The 27,346-nt window shown below is 53.0% G+C and overlaps 1 long non-coding RNA gene across 1 annotated transcript; it reads right to left on the minus strand.

Annotated features, from left to right (window-relative positions):
- Positions 1-6,747: 6,747 nt before the first annotated feature.
- LOC135978585 (uncharacterized) lies at positions 6,748-11,716 on the minus strand. Its single transcript, XR_010595980.1, has 4 exons — positions 11,087-11,716; positions 10,863-10,954; positions 10,412-10,475; positions 6,748-6,800 (listed from the first exon to the last, which is right to left on the minus strand). It is a non-coding gene; the product is annotated as an uncharacterized LOC135978585 (long non-coding RNA).
- Between the last annotated feature and the right edge of the window lie 15,630 nt (positions 11,717-27,346).

Consider the following 27,346-nt stretch of genomic DNA (forward strand, 5'->3'; position numbering starts at 1 on the left):
CCAGGGATACCTATGTAAGCAGGTTTCAGAGTAGCAGCCGTGTTAGTCTGTATCTGCAGAAAGAACAGGAGTACTTGTGGCACCTTAGAGACTAACAAATTTATTAGAGCATAAACTTTTGTGGACTACAGCCCACTTCTTCGGATGCATATAGAGTGGAATAAATATTGAGGAGATATATATACACATATACAGAGAGCATAAACAGGTGGGAGTTGTCTTACCAACTCTGAGAGGCCAATTAAGTAAGAGAAAAAAAACTTCTGAAGTGATAATCAAGCTAGCCCAGTACAGACAGTTTGATAAGAAGTGTGAGAATACTTACAAGGGGAGATAGATTCAATGTTTGTAATGGCTCAGCCATTCCCAGTCCTTATTCAATCCTGAGTTGATTGTGTCTAGTTTGCATATCAATTCCAGCTCAGCAGTCTCTCGTTGGAGTCTGTTTTTGAAGTTTTTCTGTTGTAATATAGCCACCCCCAGGTCTGTCATTGAATGACCAGACAGGTTAAAGTGTTCTCCCACTGGTTTTTGAGTATTATGATTCCTGATGTCAGATTTGTGTCCATTAATTCTTATGCAGAGAGACTGTCCGGTTTGGCCAATGTACATGGCAGAGGGGCATTGCTGGCACATGATGGCATATATCACACTGGTAGATGTGCAGGTGAACGAGCCCCTGATGGTGTGCCTGATGTGATTAGGTCCTATGATGATGTCACTTGAATAGATATGTGGACAGAGTTGGCATCGGGCTTTGTTACAAGGATAGGTTCCTGGGTCAGTGGTTTTGTTCAGTGATGTGTGGTTGCTGGTGAGTATTTGCTTTAGGTTGGGGGGTTGTCTGTAAGCGAGGACAGGTCTGTCTCCCAAGATCTGTGAGAGTAAAGGATCATCTTTCAGGATAGGTTGTAGATCTCTGATGATGCGCTGGAGAGGTTTTAGTTGGGGGCTGAAGGTGACAGCTAGTGGTGTTCTGTTATTTTCTTTGTTGGGCCTGTCTTGTAGGAGGTGACTTCTGGGTACTCGTCTGGCTCTGTCAATCTGCTTTTTCACTTCAGCAGGTGGGTATTATAGTTTTAAGAATGCTTGATAGAGATCTTGTAGGTGCTTGTCTCTATATGAGGGATTGGAGCAAATGCGGTTATATCTTAGAGCTTGGCTGTAGACAATGGATCGTGTGGTGTGTCCATCCAGGACACACAGATCTTGGGAGACAGACCTGTCCTCGCTTACAGACAAGCGGCGCCAGCACAGACCGAGAGGCTCCGGCCCGGCCCTGGCCCAGCGGCTCCGGCCCAGACCCGGACCCAGCCGAGCGGATCCGGCCCGGACCCAGCCCAGACCGAGCGAACGCAGGCCCGGGCTGAGCGGGCCCGGACCAAACCCAGACCCGGCCCTGGACCCAGCCCGGACCGAGCGGACCTGGGGTGTGTGTCAATAACCTTAGGTAGGCTTAGCATGCATCCGCATACATTACGCAATGTATGTAATATATAATTTTGTTATTATTTATTTAGTTATGGAAAGTAAATAATACATGGAAGAATTAAAGGTGTTTTTTACGTGTTTTTTTTTTAAGTCATCCCTGTCGGGGCCCCGCGGAAAATGTTCGAATTGGGCCCCGCACTTCCTAAAGCCGGCCCTGACTAAACTAATAAGATTACAGCAGGGTTTGCAAAACTGAAGGTTGCAGCAAGCCCTTACAAAATGGAGTAAGCGTTTTAAAATGGGGTTTGAATGACAATATGGCAAACAGTGAACAGAAGTTACAATATAGACAAGTATAATGGATGGCAAACAGTGAACAGAAGTTCCACTGTAGGCAAGTGTAATAAATGGTGAACAGAAGTTACAATACTGAAGCAGTGCAAGTCTCAGTGATTTAAGCAGGAATTGGATTGATAGTGAAACTTACAAAGGCAGCTGACTGAACAGCTATGGCTCTTAACAAGCATTTTAACTGTTAATTAGCCAGTTATTGGGGTAACCGGTTTGATGAATGAATATTGTTTCATTCATAAAACTTTACCAGGGTTGTGCCTATATGGCACTGTCTAGTCCGTGGGGTTCTTCTTTACGTAATGTATTGGAGGAGCCGCATACAGAACATATCCACCTCGAGGGCCATACCAGAGGCTTCACCTGTCGCGTCCTTACCCTGCCCAGTTAAGCCATTCCTTGCCACGCAGATGCTCTTTTCTGCAGGCAGCTTCACTGGACCAGGCGCATTCTGCGGCTGCGCCCTTAGCAGTCCTGCCCCGAATCCCAGGTGAAAGGTGTTCGTCTGTACAAAGGAACGTCAGCGACCTAATCACAGCCTGGGATCTAATGCTCCTAATCCCTCCAGCGGCAGCGTGGCAGCTGGCATTTATGATGGGCAAGAGTGGAATTCCAGCCCCATGGCACTGGACACCCACATGCGCTCTGGGACGTGCTGACTGCCATGCTGTGAATCCCAGAAGTGGGTCCCAGAGGTGGGACTGTTGGAGAGCAATTGCAGCCCCAGTCCATCTGTGTTTCTGATTGTTTCAGGAAGTCCTCAGATATGAGGGGGCGGTACTTCCTGGCCAGCCAGTCAAAAGTGTTAGTGTCACCGTGAGATAAACCTCTCTCCCAGACCACACCCTCTGATCCACCTCTTCCACTCCAGATCCAAAAAACCCAGATATCAGGTCTTGTCAAATGGCACCTGGACACACAAGCCAGAACTCGGACTGGCCGGGTGGCAACCCTAATCCTCCATGAATTTATCTAGTTCTTTTTTGAACCCTGTTATAGTTTTGGCCTTCACAACATCCTCTGGCAAGGAGTTCCACAGGTTGACTGTGTGCTTGTGAAGAGACTGTGCACAGTGTGAAGATTGATCCCCTTGATAGATTGTCAGCTCTTCGTGGCAGGGATTGTCTTTTGTGTTGTGTTTTTGCAGCACCTGGCACAATGGGGCCTAGTCCATGACTGGGGCGCCTAAATCGTATAGTAATATAAATAACAAACACATATACAGCACCTGGCACAATGGACCGGGGCCATTAGGTCCTACTGAAATCCAAATAAATAATAATAATAACAGATTTGAATTGCACTGGGCATAGGGCCAGAAATCTATGCCCTAGGGAACCAGTGGTGTCAAGAACCTAGCTCTGGGTCTGTTATTGTCTGTGTCCTTAGCTGCTCTTGTCAACACAAAGCTGAACCGGGGGTGTTTTGGTGGCACTCCCTCTGGAGCTGCCTGTATTGTTAACAGTTTGCAGGTGAAATACAGTCCAGAGCCGAACTTGCCGTGACCTACAGTCTGGTAGGTTTGTTTCCTGCCACGGCTCCGTGTTTGATGTGGCTCTCGGGAGGCCAGTGAGAACGTTTGCATTCCCATGAGTCACCCTTTGGCTCAAGCAATGCAGAACAGGTGTGTTTTCCCCACAGAGAAGTAAGCAGAGGTGTGGATCATTTATCCTGTTACCTCTGCATGGGGCAGAGAAAATTAAAGCTCTCCAAGTGTTTCAGGCTTTTATCTACACATGAACAGGAGGAGGAACAGGAGCAAGCCGTGATGTCAGAGAATGCCAATGTGTAGGAGCATCTGCGGGCACCTGAGGATTTGTTTTTGCAAGACCTTTTAACTCATGATTGTTTACCTCCTCATCAAATGTCACTCTGATTTGGTCTGATTTCCCCCGGCCAACTATGAATCTTCCAGCCTGCACTGCTTGGAATGCAGGAGCTGGAGGTCAGTTGTGTCAATACTGAGCCAGTGGGGCTAGGGGCGCTCTGCTGCTGGACCACCTGCCGGAGGAGCCGTAAAACTGAGATCCCAATCAGGGGTCGTTGCTGAAGATCCCACACCACTTTTTGCCAGAATTGGGGGGTTACCCCCACTCTCCTGGCTAAATTTCTAGGTAGGAGATGAATCAAGGGTGGGCAAAGCAGAAGATGAGGTAGAGAACAAGGGAGGGAGGAAACAGGTGGGACCAGAGAACGAGGAACAAAGATGGAGGGAGAGAGACAGGCAAGGAAGAGGAACAGATAGAATGACCCACAGGGCAGGGGAAAGGGTGATTTGTGATGAAGACAGAATGATAAAATGGAGCAAGAAAACAGAGAGTGGGCAGAGCTGGGGGACGTCGCTTGTAGGTGTTTCTTCTTGAGAGAAGGCAGCTTGTGCTGCAGGTAGGGTTGCCAAGCCTCCAGGATTGGCTTGGTGTCTCCATGAATTCAAGATTAATCTTTAATTAAGGATTATGTCATGTTATGAAACCTTCAGGAATACGTCCAACCTAAATTGGCAACCCACGAGGAGGAAGTACCTTTCCCCCTGCCAAGGGTTAGACGCAGAGGCAATAGGGCCAACACCCCATGTTCAAAAATCATGTCATGTCCTCCCCAAATCATGAGGTTAATAAATCAATAAATGATTTGCTCTCTGGTTTTTGAGCCTTTGGAGTTCACATTTTCAAGTATTTACCCACAGCCATAAAATCTAGAGCGACTCACTTGAAAGAAAGGAAGAAGAAAGCTGAGATTCTCCTTCAAAATGCCCGGCTGAGTTTTCGAAAGGAAAGGCTGAACTTGCTCCACTGTGAGCCAACAGGCACCACTTGGAACTCCAGCCATTGATCAGACTACAGCAGCCCCCCGGCTTTGCCCCCTGCCCCCGAAAGTCAGCGTTAGGGCTGCTGACTTTCTAATCACACAAAACCGAACACCCCTGCCCTGACCCTTCTCCAAGGCCCCTTCCATTGCCACCCCATCACCGAGGCCCTGCCCCGCCCCGTCTCCGAGGCCCCACCCCCGCTCACTCCATTCCCCCCTCCCTCTGTCGCTCGCTCTCCCCCACCCTCACTCCACTCCCTCATTTTCACCGGGCTGGGGCAGGTGGTTGGGGAGTGGGAGGGGGTGAGGGCTCCAGCTGGGGGTGTGGGCTCTGGGTGGGGCCAGGGATGAGAGGTTCGGAGTGTGGGAGGGGTCTGGGCTGAGGCAGGGAGTTGGAGGGGACATGGGCTTTGGGGTGGGGGTGCAGGTTCTGGACTGGGGCCAGAAATGAGGGGTTCAGGGTGTGGGAGGTGGATCCAGGCTGGGGCTGGAGGTTGGGGTGTGAGGGTGAGGGCTCCAGCTTGGGGTGTGGGCTCCGGGCTGGTGACGAGGAGTTTGGAGTGCAGGAGGGGGGTCCGAGTTGCGGCAGGGGGGTGGGGCGTGGGTTTCAGGAAAGAGTTTGGGTGCGGGGTGGGGTTCCGGGCTGGGGTAGGGGGTTGGGGTGCGGGAGGAGGTTAGGGCTCCGGCTAGGGGTTGTGGGCTCTGGGGTGGGGCTGGGGATGATGGGTGGGGGAGGTGAGGGCTCCAGCTGGGGGTGTGGGCTCTGGGGTGGGGCTGGGGATGACGGGTGGGGGAAGGGGTTCAGTGCTGGGGCAGGCAGTTGGAATGTGGGGGGGGAGGTGAGGGCTCCGGCTAGGGGTGCGGGCTCTGGGGTGGGGCTGGGGATGAGGGGCTTGGGGTGCAGGGGAGGCTCAGGGCTGGGGCAGGGGGTTGGGGTGTGGGGGGGGTGCAGACTCTGGGAGGGAATCAGAGTCATAGAATATCAGGGTTGGAAGAGACCTCAGGAGGTATCTAGTCCAACCCCCTGCTCAAAGCAGGACCAATCCCCAAGCTTGGGTGCAGGAGGGGGCTCAGAGCTGGGTCAGGGGGTTGGGGTGCAGGAGGCGTTTTGGAGTGCGGGCTCCGGGTGGTGTTTACCTCAGCCAGTTCCAGGGAAAGGGCGACATGTCCCTTGGCTCCTAGGCGGAGGCGCAGTCAGGCAGCTCTGCCCGCTGTCTCCACCCTCAGGTGCCACCCCTGCAGCTCCCATTGGCCGCGGCTCCCAGGCAATGGGAGATGCGGAGCCAGCGCTCGGGGTGGGGGCTGTGCATGGGGCTGCAGCCGTCCCTCCATCTAGGAGCCGAGGGACATGTCGCTGCTTGCGGGGAGACACGTGGAGCCAGGTAGGGAGCCTGCCAGCCCCACGCCAACCAGACTTTTGACAGCCCAGTCAGCAGTGCTGACCGGAGCCGCCAGGGTCCCTTTTCGAGCGGGTGTTCCGGTCGAAAACCGGACACCTGGCAACCCTAGACAGGATGCTGGCAGCCAGCACGATTCCTCTACTATTAAAGGTGCAGTGCCCAGAAAAGAGAAGGCCGACATCTCAGTCACATGGCTACACGCGGCCTAGTGCACAGTGAGGAAAGTTGGCCGCACACACTTGGAAATCAGCAGCAGCTTTATTATGCAACAAACAACTCGATGCCATGTTAACTCTGGCCCGTCCTTCTGTGACGCTTGGAAAGGCTCCTATGAGAGGGGGAAAAACACAGTAAAAACAATGATCTTCAGCTACATATTGATCTTCCGAACTCTCTGTTTCTAGCCATCCAGCTTGCATCTAAACACTCTGCACTCATATTAAAACGACCATCGTTTCCACCTGAAAGGACCACGTTTCCTGCCCCTCTAGGGTTACAGGGGTGTACCCAGGGCCGGCACAACCCATTAGGCAATCTAGGCGGTTGCCTTGGGCGCTAACATTTGGGGGGCGGCGACCGCGGCGGCCGGATCTTCGGCTGCCCCCGTTGTCGTCGGTATTTCGGGGGCGGGACCTTCTGTCGCCTGTCGGGGGCGGCATTTCGGGGGTGGGACCTTCCGCCATCTAGGGCGGCAAAAACGCTGGCAGCGCTCCTGGGTGTACCTAGAGCTGTAGTGCGCGGCCCGTGTCTGTGCTTACCTCGCTAGTCCTGGAACAGCTCCTCGGGAAACAGCACCTCAGCCCTTCTGGCCTGGAATAAGAAGAGGAAGGATTAATCATTCAAACACATAACAGCCCATGTCACCGTGGGGCTGAAGGGCTCCTGCTACTCAGACTGCATCAATGGGCACAGAGACGGGACATAATCTGATCCGCTGCAAAGGGCCCTAGGAGGAGAAAAACGTAGGGGAGGCAGAGCATCAGCGCCACCCTGTGGTGAGTGGCTTACATGACTAGTTTCTGCCTTACTTTTTTGGAAGAACAATACAGAGTCCTAACTAAGGGGGAACTGTTTCCTTGCAGTGAGCCCAGGACGAATTCCCACCAGAGGGGCTGCTGCTGGGCTAGGGTGTTAACTTGGACCCTGCCTTCCTTTGCAATCCCCAAGCCTCTTCAAGTGCAGTCAATTAGGACTCCAGGAACAGAGGTGGTTGCTTTGGGTAGGTCTACACTTGGGGCTATTTCGACCCTGCTAGCACGGGTGTAACAGCAGTGTAGATGGTGAGGCCTGGCTAAGGCAAGTAAAGAGACGCTTGAACCCTATGGCTATGCACCCTACATGCCCATGCAGGGCCTCCCGTGTCTACACTGCTATATTTAGTAGGGTAGAGTCCTGCCCCTTCCCCGCTGCCAGAGCCTTTCCCCACGGCAGTGAAAGATTCCAGTGGGGAAAGGCTCTGGTGGGGGGAGGCAGTGCGGAACGGCACCGGCAGCTCCCTGAGCTGAACCTGGCTGCCCTCCCTACCACAGCCTTTCACGTGTAGCTACACGCACCCTACGTGCTGACGTAAGTGTAGACAAGGCCTTTGTGTAATAAAGGACAGTGCAGGATGGAAGAGGGACAGGGTCAGGATTTAAGGATCATGGAAGCTTTTTTTGTTGTTGTTAGCTACTGTATGGAGATGGCTGCTGTGTTCGTAAAGGGACCCCTGTACCACAGAAATAGCTCAGGGTCTGGGACAGGGTGTCACATTTTTCCGTGTCCTTCTGCACCTCAAAACCTTTTTTTTTTTTTAAAAAGGCTACTAGTCAAATCCTGCAGTTGGGAGCCCAGTGTGCAGTGCACACAGCCCAGCTACACACCAGGGGTTATTGTAATCAGCGACTGCCCCAAGCCACATCGTTCAGCTCTGGCTCCGGATCCAGATCTCAGCGTCCCCAAGTCCACCAGTGCTGGGTTTGGGGTTTCCAGTCTGAGCCCATCTCTCACTGCCATGATCATTTCAAAGCCTCGGCCAACACACTCCAGTGTCCTGAGTCACTGATGCTGCAGGGCTAGAGATCCTCAGCTGGTGGGAATTTGCAGAGCTCCATTGCCGTCCATAGCGCTAAGCCAATTTGCACCATCCGAGGAGCTGGTTCTTGGCGTCTGGTACTGACTAGTGAAGGACTAGCTATAGGCATTAGCAGACTTAATCAAAACTTGAGTTCCAGCCAGTCCAGGACCCCATCTCTGACAGCAGCCAGCACCAGATAGTTCAGAGGAAGCTGTCAGAATCTCACAGTAGCAGCTGTGGAAGAATCTGTCTCCCAGATCGGCTTTCTACAGATCTCTAATAGGCCTTTGTCCTTATTCTCCCCCAAAGCGGAGTGACGTTAGCGCAGGAAGGAACAAAGGTACCTGTTCTAAATAGAGTTCAGCCTGAGAATTAGTCTGAATCCAATATGCCGACAGGCTGAAAAACATGAAGGGCCCAGCCGGCTCTGTAGTGCTCTGCACTTTCCCAGCCAGCCAGGTCCTTCCTGAAGCCGTTGTTCAGAAAATAGGGGTCTCCTCAGAATCGCCCTGGGCTCATGTGCGCATGGTGGCTGGGGTGGGAGACTCAGTGGGGACAAGAGCCAGAGTCAGTCCAGAGCGACTGTAGGAGAACTACGCTGCGAGCTGGACTGTCCCCGTCCCAGGCAAACCGACAGGCTGCTTTCATGGTTAACGTGGTCTTGCCTCCAGCTTTCCTGTCTTAGTTTTAAGCAATTGTCCCGGCCTCCTGAGAATGTGAATAACTCCCGTAGGCTCGCTGATCACTGGGACCACACTCGCCCGGAGCCTTCCCCTTGCCATCAGCTCCCTCACTCCCTGCCCATAACTCTCCTCCCACAGTCCAGGGACCAGTTATTTTGCCCTTTGCTGTATTTTGTCTAGAGTCTCCTCTGTAAATGTGTGTGTGGCGGGGAGGGTGGGGATGGGGAAGGGGTGAGAATTGCCATATGAAAGGTGGCGAGGAGAGAGCTTGTCTCTAGCTCTACAGAGCTTTGATCTCCTTGCTGTGATTCACACCCCTACTGCTGCGTAATAGAGGTGAAGGAGGCATGGCCCAGTCTAGTGGCACTAGCCCATTTCAGTCATGAGGACAGAGGTTGCTGTGCTCTGGGTTTATCCTGCCAGCCTGGGGCTGGCCAATCACTGTACTGTTATGTAATAAGGGTCCCCTGTGGAACGCATAATGAGCTAGCCAGGGTCAAAGGTTACTTGGTCTGTCCTCAGCCATGAATTTTAGCAGGCGGATGCTGCTCCTCCCTCTTTTCTCCTCTTTGTGGACTTTGGCGGTGCCCAGCAGTTCGTGTGTTGGGGGATCAACAAGGAAAAAAGAAGTTTAGCAACAGCAGAGAAAGGGGAACCCTGGATTAGCTTTATTCCAGCTCAATCATCACACTATTAATGATGGAAATGGTCTCTGCTCTGTCCTTTGTAGGGCTCAAAGAACACATTCCCTTCTCCATGGGCCTGGGCCAAAGCCCATTAAAGACAACAGAGAGACTGACTTCCGTGAGCTTTGTTTGGATCAGGCCACCTTGAACAAAGAGGGGTTGGACTCATTCCTGCATCACTAGGCTTAGCCTATAACCATCTCACTGTCCACTATTTCCTTTGACTGACGGGCTGGTCTCACCCTCACTCAGATCCCGGACTAAGGAACTGGATCTGGGGAGTTTGTACCCAATATCCCCCACCTCCTCCCTCTTTACATCTGAGGGTCTCTCTGATGAGTCCTTGCTGAGGACTGTCAAGTCATATTGCCCAGGCCTGATCTTCTTTGACTAAACACCAGGAAATACGGGCTTCCAGGGCTCCATCTGTGTCTTTGCATTAACCAGGTGTATCTTCCTGCCTCATTTAACTACCAGCCTCCTCTGATCAGCGAAGCAGCAGAAAAGCTTCCTGACTCAGGACACAGAGTAACTCTGCTGCTCAGTGCAGCATCTGCCAACCTGCCAGCCTTGAGGCCCAGCCTGTGATCTGGTTCTGCAGATCCTAGGCTCAGTGCAGATCCTGGCAGCTGCGTGGGAATGTGCCTGAAAGCCGCTTTTGTGCGCCACCCCCACCAACTTGGAGGCCATCTGGCCACTGGGCCAGCCCCCAGCATAAAGCAGAGAAGCCTCGGGGATGCCGCAGCCATGCCCCCTCTCCCTTGGGAACACCTCCCTCTCCTGAGGCTGGGAGGAGGGTCGTGTTGGAGCCATTACAACAGGCCGATGGCGCCCATTACAGAAGAGGATCATCACACAGTGGATGACCAAAGCACACAGTACAAATTAGACCCCATTGGTGCCATGACAGGGCCTCTGCGTCCCCATTGCCATCTCCTTGACCCACACCCTGGGACCTCTGCTTCCTCACTGCACTAACCTAAGGATATTACTTACGTTCACGTACCAAGTCCAGGCCTCCTGATCTGGGTCTGTCTGCCGGCGTGCTGGACAGTGCGCCCTAGGGAATCAACACAACGGCTCTCCTGTCAATGCTTACATTCTCCAGGGCGAACTTTCAGAGGTTCAGCCTCTCAACAAAGAGAGCAGTTTTCAAGACGTCTCACGGGAAATCAAACGCAGTCACAATCTGGGAAATTACCGAGGGACTGATGGCCGAATGCTACGCTACTTCCACTGTTCCAGAGGGATTTCCTCAGAAGTATCTGGATGATTATGGTTTCAACACAATCCCTGCCTTTTACATAAACCCCAGGCCACCCCACTTACAGGTCAAGAAATGAGGATGCAAGGTGCCCCAGACATACATATGGGGCACTGCCAGTTGTGAGAATATGGGACTGAGCAACGCTCTGCAATCTCAGTTCAACAAGTCAACAAAACTTACCTCAGCAAAGAAGGCAACTGAGGTGAGCGTGTGCTTCTTCCTGCCCCACTTGGGCCTTGGGCCTGAAATCCTTCCCTCTCTCATGTGGGGCTCTGGAACATAAATACCCATGAGTAACAGGGACAGCAAGCTCTACAGAGCAAATCCATACGGCAGATGGTAGAAAGAATAGCTTCTACTATCTATCTATCTGTCTATCTATCATTACATGTTAATTCACTTACAGCATCTAGGCCTCCCCATTGTAGCTGAATGGTTCACAGTCAGAAGCTGGGATGTATCTGTTGAGGGGCTGGATTGTAGGATGAGAGTCCATGCATAGGCTCAGGCCAATGTCTTCCTAGGTCACTGTCCAAAGTCTGGCACTAACATTCATATTCAGGCATCTCAACGAGTGGATTGATTTTCAGAGGAGCTGAACAGCCACGGCTTCGGCAGATTCGAGTGAGGAGTTCTTGGTATTCAGCATTTGAGAAAGGTCAGGCCATTTATTTAGGTGCCTGAGTGTGGCATTGCAGCCTCTGCCATGGGTCGTTTACAATGAATACGAAATCAACATCATCTCGGCACGACAACCAAGTTCAGGATCTAATCGAGCTGTATCCTCTCTGTACTGCTGTATGGTTGCGAAACATTGGGACTGCGCCACTCAGAGTGGGCATAGCTGGAGGCTTTCCACATAAAATGCCAACGTTGTATATTGGGCATAGAGTGGAACGACTTCATTTGTAAAGCAGATGTTTATGGTCGCTCCGGTCTACAGACTACTGGGGCCATTGTCCGCAGATGGCGTCTTATTCTTTTCAGACATGTGGAGAGTATGCCACAAGACCAGGCCTGCACAACATACGGCCCGTGGGCCACATGCGGCCCGTGTGGGCTCACTGTGCGGCCCGTGGGGGGATTCTAAACCCCACGCACACAAAGTCCCGAGGCTGGCGTGGCGGCGCTTCCTGGGGCAGCTCCTGGTGGCGTGCCTGCCCGCCGATAGGAGCCAGCAATGCGGGACACGGGGATGGAGCCCTCGCGCGCTGCCGCGCCTCCACGCCCCCCGCCCCAAGCGGGACACGGAGTCCGCGCGCGGCGCCGCGCCTCCACGCTCCCCCCCCCCGGCCCCAAGTGGGACACGGAGCCCGCGCGCGCCGCTGCCCCTCCCCACTGCCCCAAGCGGGACACGGGCACGGATCCCTTGCCCGCCTCCCCCCCCCAGCGGGACACAGGGCTCAGCCACCGCCCCCGTCCTGAGCACTTTTTGGCCCACCTCCCGCCCCCGGGACTCCTGCCCCATCCAACCCCCCGCGTTCCTTGATGCCCCTCCCGGGACCCCTGCCCCATCCACCCCCTTTCCTGTCCCCTGACTGCCCTCCGCCGCCCCATCCAACTCCTCTCCTGATTCCCCATCCAACCACCCCTTCTCCCTGTCCCCTGACCACCCTTGGAACCCCTGCCCCTGACTGCCTCCCACCGCCCCATCCAACCCCTGCTCTTTCCTGACTGCCCCCCGGGACCCTTGCCCCCATTCAATCCCCCTGTTCCCTGCCATCTGACTGCCCCGACCCCTATCCAGCCCCCCACCACACCCCTGAACTCCCCTGCCCTCTATCCAGCACCCCCTCCCTGCTCCCTTACCACGCTGCCTGGAGGTGGCTGGCGGCACTACAGCCGCGCCGCTCGGCTGGAGCCGGGCCACGCTGCCACCGCGCAGTGCCTGGAGCACCGGGTCAGTCTGAGCTTGCAGCCCCCCTGCTTCCCGCCAATCAGCTGTTCGCGCAGGAAGCCTGGGAGGGCTGAGAAGCAAGCGGCGGTTTCGCGCTCAGGCCCAGGGAGGCAGAGCGGAGGTGAGCCGGGGCGGGGAGCGGTTCCCCTGCGCGCCCCTCCCCCCGGATTACCTGCTGTGGCGCGGATGGCTCCTCCCACCCCAGCTCACCTCCGCTCCGTCTCCGCCTCCACCTCCCTGGGCTTGAGCACGAAGCCGCCGCTTGCTTCTCTGCCCTCCCAGGCTTCCCGCGCAAACAGCTGATTCGCGGGAAGCAGGGTGGGGAGGGGGAGAAGCGGGGCAGAGTGTTCAGAGGCGGAGGCGGAGCGGAGGTGAGCTGGGGCCGGGGAGCGGGGCGGAGAGCTGGAGCACCCATGGGGTCGGCTCTTAAGGCGCCACTTTTGGATAATGTGCTCAGGGGGAGCAGCCGCTCCCTCTGCTCCCCCCCAGCTACGGTCCTGGGCACTTCAACTTACCGGTTGTTAAATTTAGAAGCCCTTTTAGAACTGGTCCCGCGCAGGACAACTGGTTCTAAAAGGGCTTCTAAATTTAACAACCGGTTCCCGCGAACCGGCTCCCGCTCACCACTGGAGACTCCCCTTGCTGCTCTCACCCTAGGAGCCAGAGACCTCCCAGCAGGGCTGGTGAGTGCGGCCAGGGAAGGGGGAAGGGTGTGGTAGAGTGAGTGACTGGGAGGTGTGCGGGGGGTGCTGGGCTGTGAGGGTGTGAGGGCGCTGGGCAGTGGGGGAGGTTTGTGTGTTGTGGGGTGCTAGGCAGTGGGGCCAGTTGGGGGGTGCTGGGCAGTGAGGGAGATGTCATAGACTCATAGACTCTAAGGTCAGAAGGGACCATTATGATCATCTAGTCTGACCTCCCGCATGATGCGGGCCACAAAACCTGACCCACCCACTCCTGGAAGAATTCTCTCCCTTGACTTAGCTGTTGAACTCCCCAAATCATTATTTAAAGACTTCAAGTCGCTGAGAATCCTCCAGCAAGCGACCCCTGCCCCATGCTGCGGAGGAAGGCGAAAAACCTCCAGGGCCTCTGCCAATCTACCCTGGAGGAAAATTCCTTCCTGACCCCAAATATGGCGATCAGCTGAACCCCGAGCATGCGGGCAAGATTCTCTAGCCAGACCGCCTGGAAAAGTTCTCTGTAGTAACTTTTAATATCCCATCATTGACCATTGTTATTGACCTATTGACTAAAATCACTGTATACCATCAAACCATCCCCTCCATAAACTTATCAAGCTTAATCTTAAAGCCAGAGAGGTCTTTCGCCCCCTCTGTTTCCCTTGGAAGGCTGTTCCAAAACTTCACCCCTCTGATGGTTAGAAACCTTCGTCTAATTTCAAGCCTAAACTTCCCGACGGCCAGTTTATATCCATTCGTTCTAGTGTCCACATCAGTACTGAGCTGAAATAATTCCTCTCCCTCCCTGGTATTTATCCCTCTGATATATTTAAAGAGAGCAATCATATCCCCCCTCAGCCTTCTTTTGGTTAAGGTAAACAAACCGAGCTCCTCGAGTCTCCTTTCATACGGCAGATTTTCCATTCCTCGGATCATCCAGTGGCCCTTCTCTGTACCCGTTCCAGTTTGATTTCATCCTTTTTAAACATGGGAGACCAGAACTGCACACAGTACTCCAAATGAGGTCTCACCAATGCCTTGTATAACGGAAGCAGCACCTCCTTATCCCTACTAGAAATACCTCGCCTAATGCATCCCAAGACCGCATTAGCTTTTTTCACGGCCACGTCACATTGCCGACTCATAGTCATCCTGCGATCAACCACGACTCCGAGGTCCTTCTCCTCTTCCGTTACATCCAACTGATGCGTCCCCAGTTTATAACTATAATTCTTGTTAGTTATCCCTAAATGCATAACCTTACACTTCTCACTATTAAATTTCATCTTATTACTATTACTCCAGTTTACAAGGTCATCCAAATCTCCCTGCAGGATATCCCGATCCTTCTCCGAATTGGCAATACCTCCCAACTTTGTGTCATCCGCAAACTTTATCAGCCCACTCCTACATTTGGTTCCGAGGTCAGTAATGAATAGATTAGATAAAATCGGACCGAAAACCGAACCTTGAGGAACTCCACTGGTAACCTCTCTCCAACCTGACAGTTCACCTTTTAGTACGACCCGCTGCAGTCTCCCCTTTAACCAGTTCCTTACCCACCTATGGATTTTCATATCGATCCCCATCTTTTCCAATTTAGCCAATAATTCCTCATGCGGTACCGTATCAAACGCTTTACTGAAATCGAGGTATATTAGATCCACCGCATTTCCTTTATCTAAAAAATCTGTTACTTCCTCAAAGAAGGAGATCAGGTTGGTTTGGCACGATCTACCTTTCGTAAAACCGTGTTGTAATTTGTCCCAATTGCCATTGACCTCAAGGTCCTTAACTACTTTCTCCTTCAAAAATTTTTCCAAGACCTTGCATATTACAGATGTTAGACTAACAGGCCTGTAGTTACCCGGGTTACTTTTTTTTCCCCTTCTTGAAAATAGGAACCACATTAGCTATTCTCCAGTCAAACGGTACCACCCCCGAGTTTATGGATTCATTAAAAATTATCGTTAACGGGCTTGCAATTTCCCGCGCCAGTTCTTTTAATGTTCTCGGATGAAGATCATCCGGTCCGCCCGATTTAGTCCCGTTAAGCTGTTCAAGTTTGGCTTCTACCTCGGATACGGTAATGTCAATCCCCACTCCTTTATTCCCATCCGTCTCACTTCTACTATTCCTCAGCCTTTCATTAGCCTCATTAAATACCGATGCAAAATATTCATTTAGATATTGTGCCATGCCTAGATTATCCTTAATCTCCACTCCATCTACAGTCTTAAGCGGTCCCACTTCTTCTTTCTTTGTTTTCTTCCTATTTATATGGCTATAAAAGTTCTTACTATTGGTTTTAATTCCCCTCACAAGGTCCAACTCTACTCGGCTTTTGGCTTTTCTCACTCCATCTCTACATGCTCTGACCTCAATAAGGTAGGTTTCTTTGCTGATCCCCCCCCTCTTCCACTCCCTGTACGCTTCCTGTTTTTTCTTAATGACCCCTCTGAGATGCTTGCTCATCCAGCTCGGTCTAAATCTCCTGCCTACGAACCGTTTTCCCTTTCTTGGGATACACGCCTCTGACAGCTCCTGCAACTTCAACTTGAAATAATCCCAGGCGCCAAATCTATCAGTCCTCAATCCAACTGGTAACTCTTAATACACATCAGCACCCCACATAGAACCCCCCACTCGCTAGTTTCCCAATACACACAGATTTCTCTTCCCTCCCTCCCTCCCAGGGCCCTTCCCCACAGCCCCACCACCACAACTAAACAATGTCCCACACAGACCCCCAGTGCCCTGACACACACAGATCTCCCTCACTGCCCAGCACCCCCCAACAGGCCCCCACTGCCTAGCACCCCAAAACACACAAACCTCCCCAACTGCCCAGCGCCCTCCACACCCTCACAGCCCAGCACCCCCCGCACACCTCCCAGACACTCACTCCACCACACCCTTCCCCCTTCCCTGGCCGCACTCACCAGCCCTGCTGGGAGGTCTCTGGCTCCTAGGGGGAGAGCGGCAAGGGGAGTCTCCAGTGGTGAGCGGGAGCTGGTTCGCGGGAACCGGTTGTTAAATTTAGAAGCCCTTTTAGAACCAGTTGTCCTGCGCGGGACCGGTTCTAAAAGGGCTTCTAAATTTAACAACCGGTAAGTTGAAGTGCCCAGGACCGTAGCTGGGGGGGAGCAGAGGGAGCGGCTGCTCCCCCTGAGCACATTATCCAAAAGTGACGCCTTAGGAGCCGACCCCATGGGTGCTCCAGCTCTCCGCCCCGCTCCCCGGCCCCAGCTCACCTCCGTTCCGCCTCCGCCTCTGAACACTCCGCTCCGCTTCTTCCCCTCCCCCCCGCTTCCCGCGAATCAGCTGTTCACGCGGGAAGCCTGGGAGGGCAGAGAAGCAAGTGGCGGCTTCGTGCTCAAGCCCAGGGAGGCGGAGACGGAGCGGAGGTGAGCTGGGGTGGGGGGAGCCGCCTGCGCCACAGGAGGTAACCCGGGGGGAGGGGCGCGCAGGGGAACCGCTCCCCGCCGCACCTCACCTCCGCTCTGCCTCCCTGGGCCTGAGCGCGAAGCCGCCGCTTGCTTCTCAGCCCTCCCGGGGTTCCTGCGCGAACAGCTGACTGGCGGGAAGCGGGGGGGCTGCAAGCTCAGACTGACCCGGTGCTCCAGGCACTGCGCGGTGGCAGCGTGGCCCGGCTCCAGCCGAGCGGCGCGGCTGTAGTGCCGCCAGCCACCTCCAGGCAGCGCGGTAAGGGAGCAGGGAGGTGGTGCTGGATAGAGGGCAGGGGAGTTCAGGGGGGTGGTGGGGGGCTGGATAGAGGTCGGGGCGGTCAGATGGCAGGGAACAGGGGGATTGAATGGGGGCAAGGGTCCCGGGGGGCAGTCAGGAAGGAGCAGGGGTTGGATGGAGCGGTGGGAGGCAGTCAGGGGCAGGGGTTCCAAGGGTCGTCAGGGGACAGGTAGAAGGGGTGGTTGGATGGGGAATCAGGAGAGGAGTTGGATGGGGCGGCGGAGGGCAGTCACGGGACAGGGAAGGGGGTGGATGGGGAGGGGTCCCGGGGGGGCATCAAGGAACGCAGTGGGTTGGATGGGGCAGGAGTCCCGGGGGGGGGTGGGTCAAAAAGTGCTCAGGACGGGGGCGGTGGCAGAGCCCTGTGTCCTGCTGGAGGGGGGCGAGGGCTCCGTGCCCGTGTCCCGCTTGGGGCAGTGGGGAGGGAAGGCGGCGTGCGCGGGCTCCGTGTCCTGCTTGGGGCTGGGGGGGCGGGTGGAGGTGCGGCGGCGCGCGAGGGCTCCATCCCCGTGTCCCTCTTGGGGCGGTGTGGGGGGGTTTGAAGGCGTGGCGGCGCGCGAGGGCTCCATCCCCGTGTCCCTCTTGGGGCGGGGGGGGGTGGAGGCGCGGCGGCGTGCGAGGGCTCCATCCCCGTGTCCCAGTTAGGGCGGGGGCGGGTGGAGGCGCGGCGGCGCGAGGGCTCCATCCCCGTGTCCCTCTTGGGGCGGGGGGGGGTGGAGGCGCGGCGGCGCGCGAGGGCTCCATCCCCGTGTCCCGCTTGGGGTGGGGGGGGGGGTGGAGGCGCGGCGGCGCGCGAGGGCTCCATCCCCGTGTCCCGCTTGGGGCGGGGGCAGGTTCGGGGGGCAGCGGCGCGCGAGGGCTCCATCCCCGTGTCCCGCTTGGGGCGGGGAGAGGTGGAGGCGCGACGGCGCGCGAGGGCTCCATCCCCGTGTCCCGCTTTGGGTGGGGGGGTGGTGGAGGCGCGGCGGCGTGCGAGGGCTCCATCCCCGTGTCCCGCTTGGGGCGGGGAGAGGTGGAGGCGCGGCGGCGCGCGAGGGCTCCATCCCCGTGTCCCGCTTGGGGCGGGGGCGGGTGGAGGCGCGCGAGGGCTCCATCCCCGTGTCCCGCTTGGGGCGGGAGGGGGGCGGCAGGGCGCGAGGGCTCTGTGCCTGTGTCCTGCTTGGGGCAGGGGGGCCGGTAGCGCACGAGGGCGCAAAAATATCCTTGCGCCGGCGCCGGCATTGGGTCGGGGGGGGGCGCGTGAAAGCCCCGCCACCGCAGCTCTGATTGGGCTGGACTCAGCCGCCCGCATTGCTGGCTCCTGTCGGCGGGCAGGCACGCCACCGTGGGCCGTATGTTGTGCAGGCCTGCTATATGGCATGAACCTGTTAGTCCCTCGTAGATTACTCCACACTGCATCTACTTCTGCTGTCAAAGCTTCTCGTGGCTCCATAGCATGAGAGGGCTAATGCACAGATTCCATCTCTTCCTACAAGGTCACAAAGAATGTATCAGAGATCGGAGGCTAATCAGTAGAAAGGGAAAAGGTCAATAATGCCGTGGCTGATGTAATAAACCAGCTGTCTTGCAACTCATCCTGTTATGGAAGGAAGACAGAGACGTGAGAGAAATGAGGTTGCAAGGTGCCCCAGACATATATATGGAGCACTGCCAGTTGTGAGAATATGGGACTGAGCAACGCTTTGCAATCTCAGTTCAACAAGTCAACAAAACTTACCTCAGCAAAGAAGGCAACTGAGGTGAGCGTGTGCTTCTTCCTGCCCCACTTGGGCCTTGGGCCTGAAATCCTTCCCTCTCTCATGTGGGGCTCTGGAACATAAATACCCATGAGTAACAGGGACAGCAAGCTCTACAGAGCAAATCCGTACGGCAGATGGTAGAAAGAATAGCTTCTACTATCTATCTATCTGTCTATCATTACATGTTAATTCACTTACAGCATCTAGGCCTCCCCATTGTAGCTGAATGGCTCACAGTCAGAAGCTGGGATGTATCTGTTGAGGGGCTGGATTGTAGGATGAGAGTCCATGCATAGGCTCAGGCCAATGTCTTCCTATGTCACTGTCCAAAGTCTGGCACTAACATTCATATTCAGATATCTCAACGAGGGGATTGATTTTCAGAGGAGCTGAACAGCCACGGCTTCGGCAGATTCAAGTGGGAAGTTCTTGGAATTCAGCATTTGAGAAAGGTCAGGCCATTTATTTAGGTGCCTGAGTGTGGCATTGCAGCCTCTGCCATGGGTCGTTTACAATGAATACGGAATCAACATCATCTCGGCACGACAACCAAGTTCAGGATCTAATCGAGCTGTATCCTCTCTGTACTGCTGTACGGTTGCGAAACATTGGGACTGCGCCACTCAGAGTGGGCAAAGCTGGAGGCTTTCCACATAAAATGCCAACATTGTATATTGGGCATAGAGTGCAATGACTTCATTTGTAAAGCAGATGTTTATGATTGCTCCGGTCTACAGACTACTGGGGCCATTGTCCGCAGATGGCGTCTTATGCTTTTCAGACATGTCGCGAGTATGCCACAAGACGTTCCGGTGAACGCCGTTCTTTGAGTGGCTCGTAACATCCGAGAGACAATTCCACCAATCAAGGGGTGCAGGCAGCCCAAAGGCAGGCCCCCTATTACATGGGTGCCTCAAGTCTATTCCGACGTTGGGCTCTCGGCCCGTCAAGCACAGGAACGGATCAATGGTGAACAATTGCTACGGCCGACCGTTTGGCTAAGCGTTGAAGAAGAAGTATGGATTTAGGTACCTAACTTTTGACATCCATGTTTGAAAGTGCTGGCCCAAGTGTCTAAAGAAAAGTGAGATTATATAATGTCAATGGATGGAGAGATGAAGGGTTTTATTTCACTGTCCAAGGGGAACTAGAGGCCTGGATCATACGAACAGCCATATTGGATCAGACCAGTGGTCCATCTAGCCCAGCATTCCATCTTCTGACAGTGGCCAGTGCCAGATGCTTCAGAAGGAATGAACAGAACAGGGCAATTTATCAAGTGATCCATCCCCATCATCCATATTCCATCTCTTCCTACAAGGTCACAAAGACTGTATCAGAGATCGGAGGCTAATCAGAAGAAAGGGAAAAGGTCATTAATGCCGTGGCTGATGTAATGAACCAGCTATCTTGCAACTTGTCCCATTATGGAAGGAAGACAGAGACGTGAGAGCAAATGCCCTTGGTTTTACACTAACAGTCTTGTCACCTTTTTGTTTAGCTGGAGCCAGTAGCCGTCATTCTGCTGAGTACTGGGGTCACTTAAACTCATCCCCAGATGCCTACATCTCATGGGGAACGATGCAGGTAATTACCACAGGATCATGCAGGCACTGGCTTCGGGGCTGGAGTGGTGGCTCAGCTGACCTCCTCCAGTCACCAACTTCTCTGTGGGAACTCAGGGCCCTCCTGAGTCCCATCGGTGGCTTTGGGAAGGGTCCGGGCCACCCAAGAGATCTCTGTCAGGAGCATTTTCCCTCTCCTCCTGGCCAGTCAAGCAGCAGAGCAGGTTCCTGAATCTAGCTCCTAGGGTCTGACGTGACTGGTTTCTGCCACCATCCCGAACTTGCTGAATGGCCCGTGAGACACTGACACGGACAGAGGAATCCGGATCTTGCTGCAGGCCACTGAGAGCTGAGACAGAGAGAGGAAGCTCAGGTCAAAACACATATCGTATTAGCATGCCCTAGCACCTGCACCATGGGCCTCTGTATCTTCCACAGGGGCGGCTCTATGTTTTTTGCCACCCCAAGCACGGCAGTCAGGCGGCCTTTGGTGGCATGCCTGCGGGCGGTCCGCTGGTCACGCGGATTCAGCGGCGTTTCTGTGGGTGATCTGCCGGTCCCGCGCCTTCAGCGTACCTGCCGCCGAATTGCCGCCGAAGCTGCGGGACCGGCGGTCCTCCTGCAGGCATGCAGCCAAAGGCTGCCTGACTGCCGCCCTCACGGCGACCGGCACGCCGCCCCCCGTGGCTTGCCGTCCCAGGTACGCACTTGCTGCGCTGGTGCCTGGAGCCGCCCCTGATCTTCCACAGCAACTAACTCCTCCCAGATGCTCTGGACCCACCAGGGCTATCAGTGTCATCGCCATCTGATAACCCCTTAAGTCCTCAGTGACATCTGCCCTTGGCAGCACCATCTTCCACTGCATTCTGGGGCATCCACCTCCTTAGCACCATCTCCCTGACACATGCCAGGGCCTCTCACCCTGCCTGGCATTTACTTTCTCCTTGTAAAACCTTCTGGCACCTGGGGATGGAAGTGACGCCTGACATCAGAGAAAACAAAGCTGGGACTGATGTCCAGGCTCTCTCAACAGCTACCTCTGGCCACGTCTAAATTGAACTCAATGCAGCAGCGTGGCGGGGGAGTTGCACTTTTTCCTAGACTGGTTCACAAGTGGGAGGGATAGCTCAGTGGTTTGAGCATTGACCTGCTAAACCCAGGGTTGTGAGTTCAATCCTTGAGGGGGCCATTTAGGGAACTGGGGTTTAAAAAACAAACAAACACTCTCTGGGGATTGGTGCTGCTTTGAGCAGGGGGTTGGATTAGATGATCTCCTGAGGTCCCTTCCAACCCTGATATTCTACAAGGAGCATGAGCTCTCCTTCCACATGCAAACACAGCCATGTGGCAACTACTTACACTGAAGTATCAGCTCCTTCTCTTGCCTGACCATGGCGGGCTCTGAGCTTTGAACAGTGCAACCTGGAATGTACAATGGAAATGAATCTTGAAGGAGTTTTCACCTCCCCTGAGGCTACCTTTTAAAAAATGTCAGTCTTTCCAACAAGCAAAACAGCTTTCAAGCGGTCCCTGGGATAATCAGGCAAGTCCACAAGCTCCAAGACAGAGAGGCTCATGTCTTGGAAGATACAGAGAGCCTGATTGCCAATGGCTATGGTATTGCTGCAGTCCCACAGGGATTCCAGTGGGTGGAGCTGGAGGGTAGGGCTGTAATTTGCTCCAGGCCTTTTGATATAATCCCCAGCCCAACTGCCTCAAGGGCAGGAAATCTAGACACTAGGATCCCAGGGGGTTAATTCTTGCTGCTAGTGCCCTCCAAGCAGAACACGGGACAACCTCTCAGATAGAAGTTGCTTAAGAAAAGTAGTGGTTACCGATAAAGATGGCTGCTGCCCGTCGTATTGGAACCTGGGGGCTTTGGAGGTGATCCAGACATTGGAGCAAGATGTCAGATATGTTCTTGAGCTTCAGCACCTAGGAATAGAAACCAAAGAAGCTTCTTGTTGCTGGGGCCGCAGGGTGAGGAGAAGAGAGATTTCATCTGCTTGGCTTGGAGGGGTGGGAAGAATGCAGCTCCCATCTCCGTGTATCCTGGGGGCGACCATCTACATGCCAGGCAGTCATTAAATGACCATTTCAAAGTGTCACCAGACACATTGCTGGTGTCTGAGCTGCTGGCACTGCAGGGCTGGAGCCTGGCACTAGAGAACACTGAAGCCCGGTTGTATGGGCTTCATCTGGGGAGGACATTAGAGAGGGTGCAGAGCATAGGAAATACGGTGCAGAAGTGGCCAATGGGCTGGGGTAAGGTGAAAAATGGGGACATCCAGTTTCCTGCAGGATTCGGAAGGCATTTTTGCCATCAACTGATTCTTTATGTTCTGAGCTTTCACCTCCATACTGAACTCCTGGCCAGGTCTGGCTGTTCAGATCTGACAGGCACTGGGAGGAGTGGGGGAGCTGGGTGCTTCTAAGAGGAAGCCAGAGTGCAGTATGCTAGTACTAGACATGCAATCAGAGCAGTGAGTGAGGGAACACGTTTCTGGTCCCACGTCTAGAAGCAGCACTCACGAGAAGCCGATTGTTCACTTACAGAGTGCTGGCAGATCTTGTCCACCACCTGGGGATGGGTGTGCCAAGCCTTCTTGCTGTTAATCTGCTTAGGACAAGACCATCCCAGGAGCTGAAAACACCCAGCCAAGGCTTTCTGACACCTCTGCAACACAAGATGGGACAAGGAGAGTTTGCATCATGAGAAGAGCTGGAATCTGTGGTCACTCTGCAGTGAAAAGCCAGCTGAAATGATCAATGAGGGAAAGGAATGTGGGGGTCATATGGTATCCTGCTGACCCTTGGTGTCTCTTTGTTCCTATTAGTGGAGGCTCCTGGAGTTTGATCTTCATGGTGGCTGCAGTTCAGTGACTTAGGAAGTGGCTGCTGGGAGCCATAAAACATAGATTCATAGATTCATAGATTCTAGGACTGGAACGGACCTCGAGAGGTCATCGAGTCCAGTCCCCTGCCCGCATGGCAGGACCAAATACTGTCTAGACCATCCCTGATAGACATATATCTAACCTACTCTTAAATATCTCCAGAGATGGAGATTCCACAACCTCCCTAGGCAATTTATTCCAGTGTTTAACCACCCTGACAGTTAGGAACTTTTTCCTAATGTCCAACCTAGACCTCCCTTGCTGCAGTTTAAACCCATTGCTTCTGGTTCTATCCTTAGAGGCTAAGGTGAACAAGTTTTCTCCCTCCTCCTTATGACACCCTTTTAGATACCTGAAAACTGCTATCATGTCCCCTCTCAGTCTTCTCTTTTCCAAACTAAACAAACCCAATTCTTTCAGCCTTCCTTCATAGGTCATGTTCTCAAGACCTTTAATCATTCTTGTTGCTCTTCTCTGGACCCTTTCCAATTTCTCTATATCTTTTTTAAAATGCGGTGCCCAGAACTGGACACAATACTCCAGCTGAGGCCTAACCAGAGCAGAGTAGAGCGGCAGAATGACTTCTCGTGTCTTGCTCACAACACACCTGTTAATACATCCCAGAATCATGTTTGCTTTTTTTGCAACAGCATCACACTGTTGACTAGTATTTAGCTTGTGGTCCACTATAACCCCTAGATCCCTTTCTGCCGTACTCCTTCCTAGACAGTCTCTTCCCATTCTGTATGTGTGAAACTGATTTTTCCTTCCTAAGTGGAGCACTTTGCATTTTTCTTTGTTAAACTTCATCCTGTTTAACTCAGACCATTTCTCCAATTTGTCCAGATCATTTTGAATTATGACCCTGTCCTCCAAAGCAGTTGCAATCCCTCCCAGTTTGGTACATCCGCAAACTTAATAAGCGTACTTTCTATGCCAACATCTAAGTCGTTGATGAAGATATTGAACAGCGCCGGTCCCAAAACATACCCCTGCGGTACCCCACTAGTTATGCCTTTCCAGCAGGATTGGGAACCATTAATAACAACTCTGAGTACGGTTATCCAGCCAGTTATGCACCCACCTTATAGTAGCCCCATCTAAATTGTATTTGCCTAGTTTATCGATAAGAATATCATGCGAGACCATATCAAATGCCTTACTAAAGTCTAGGTATACCACATCCACAGCTTCACCCTTATCCACAAGGCTCGTTATCCTATCAAAGAAAGCTATCAGATTGGTTTGACATGATTTGTTCTTCACAAATCCATGCTGGCTGTTCCCTATCACCTTACCACCTTCCAAGTGTTTGGAGATGATTTCCTTAATTACTTGCTCCATTATCTTCCCTGGCACAGAAGTTAAACTAACTGGTCTGTAGTTTCCTGGGTTGTTTTTATTTCCCTTTTTATAGATGGGCACTATATTTGCCCTTTTCCAGTCTTCTGGAATCTCTCCCGTCTCCCATGATTTTCCAAAGATAATAGCTAGAGGCTCAGATACCTCCTTTATTAGCTCCTTGAATATTCTAGGATGCATTTCATCAGGCCCTGGTGACTTGCAGGCATCTAACTTTTCTAAGTGATTTTTAACTTATTCTTTTTTTTATTTTATCTGCTAAACCTACCCCCTTCCCATTAGCATTCACTATGTTAGGCATTCCTTCAGACTTCTCGGTGAAGACCGAAACAAAGAAGTCATTAAGCATCTCTGCCATTTCCAAGTTTCCTGTTACTATTTCTCCCTCTTCACTAAGCAGTGGGCCTACCCTGTCTTTGGTCTTCCTCTTGCTTCTAATGTATTGATAAAAAGTCTTCTTGTTTCCCTTTATTCCCGTAGCTAGTTTGAGCTCATTTTGTGCCTTTGCCTTTCTAATCTTGCCCCTGCATTCCTGTGTTGTTTGCCTATATTCATCCTTTGTAATCTGTCCTAGTTTCCATTTTTTATATGACTCCTTTTTATTTTTTAGATCATGCAAGATCTCGTGATTAAGCCAAGATGGTCTTTTGCCACATTTTCTATCTTTCCTAACCAGCGGAATAGCTTGCTTTTGGGCCCTTACTAGTGTCCCTTTGAAAAACTGCCAACTCTCCTCAGTTGTTTTTCCCCTCAGTCTTGATTCCCATGGGATCTTACCTATCAGCTCTCTGAGCTTCCCAAAATCTGCCTTCCTGAAATCCATTGTCTCTATTTTGCTGTTCTCCCTTCTACCCTTCCTTAGAATTGCAAACTCTATGATTTCATGATCACTTTCACCCAGGCTGCCTTCTACTTTCAAATTCTCAACGAGTTCCTCCCTATTTGTTAAAATCAAGTCTAGAACAGCTTCCCCCCTAGTAGCTTTTTCAACCTTCTGAAATAAAACATCTCCACTTGTGTGTCCATTGAAGGCCAGGGAACTTACTTGGGTAAGCAGGGAGGGCTGAGATTTTTCACTTTTGGGAGGCGGCTCTGGAGACAGACCTAGCAGGAGAGCTGGAGCAGTCAGGGCCTGCTGCACCAGGGAGCACATGGCAGCGGGACTCACCTTGCCCACGTCAGGGTCCTCGTCCTGTAAGTGAAGGAGCAGTGGGACCAGGCTGCGGGTCACTTCCTCCTGCAGCAGGGGCTTCTGCCTCCTCGTCACTGTGTTAAGCAACTTCGTAAAGAGCATGATGGCAGCAGAGCGCACCTGGGGTCTCACCTGTGATGGACACACAACCATGAGGGGATCTCACCGAGGGAGCTTCACACTCTCCTTACAGGGTGAGCTCGGCACAATGCAAACCACAGATAGGGGCCAGTCTGACTAATAACTCCATGGTCTGCCCACCAAGAGGGCACCCATTTGCAGAAAGGTTTGGGTGGAGGGGTAGACAACACAGGTTAGGACAGTGGTTTCTAAATTTCCCTGGAGGCCTCCTGTAAGTGCTGACTCCATCCACAGTGAAGGGCTCTTTGGAGGGTTGCTTTAATGGGTTCAACACTTTCATAGTTTCATAGCATTTAAGGGCCATTCATTCATCTAGACTCCAAAGCACAGGACATTACATTTCACCCCATGACCACTACATTGAGCATGTTAACTTGAGTTAGATTAAAGCATATCATTCCTCAGGAGACCAAACGGTTGCATGCCACACACAGAGAACACGAGAGACCAAGGTGTCACCAGTGCCTGAGGCCCAGGCAATGGCTCGGAACTGATCAGGTCAGATATGCCACCACTACGACTCCAGAGTCACAACACTGCCTGGCTGGGGATGGGCAGGTCAAGAGCCCCTGACTTACAGCATCGAGTAAGGGGATTAGCTTCCTGGCCACGCTGGTGCGCTCACTCCCATCCAGGCTCTGCAGAAGGTTCTGAACAGCTGAGATGGCCTCCAGAATATTCCCATCATCCATCTCATCCGAGCTCCAAAGGATGGCAGGCAGCAGGGCCTTGACTTGTTCCACCTACACACACACACACACATGCGGGGGCTCATCAGATCTCCCAGCACTCCAGTGAGTACAAGCCACAGTGCCAGGGCTGTGTTTATTCTACCCCGTGGCACCAAGTCAGAGAGAAGCTCCGTCTCCACAGTCGGAGGCGTGGTGCTTTAGAATCGATGGGGATGCCTGACGAGGCAATCAGTGAATCCTAACCCTGTCCTGGGTCGTTCTGGTGTAGGGTGGGCAAAGCTGTGGTTTGCTTCGGGGCTTTTCTCTCTTTTCTACGTGCTATTCATTATTATTATAGCAGATGCTGGTAGCAATCTCCATAGTTAAGGCTGGTACACAGTTTCCATTCTAGTTCCATTCTAGTTGCTCCTTTTGATACGCTTCTAAAAACATTCCCTTTTTGGATGGAAATGTTCCATGCTGTCTCCCCAGTCAATTGTGATTTTTTCCTGGGGAGATTGCGTTTCTGAGCTGTAGGACAGTTTTTCCACTTACAAACAAACAAACGAAAACTTCTAGCCACCTTCTTTTCCCATGCAGACAATCCCCCAAATGGTGAAACTTGGGGAAAAAATCAAACCTGGCCCATGGGGAGTCCTAGGTGAGAGCTGAACCCTCTGCAAAGTTTGAGAAACTTGGACCTGATAGTGCAAGGCATTGAAATATCATTTGGGGGCAGGGTCACAAACACTCTTTAAGAGAGTGCTCTGCCTCCC

The sequence above is a fragment of the Chrysemys picta genome, unplaced genomic scaffold (assembly GCF_011386835.1).
Source record: "Chrysemys picta bellii isolate R12L10 unplaced genomic scaffold, ASM1138683v2 scaf324, whole genome shotgun sequence".
NCBI classification, from domain to species: Eukaryota; Metazoa; Chordata; order Testudines; family Emydidae; genus Chrysemys; species Chrysemys picta.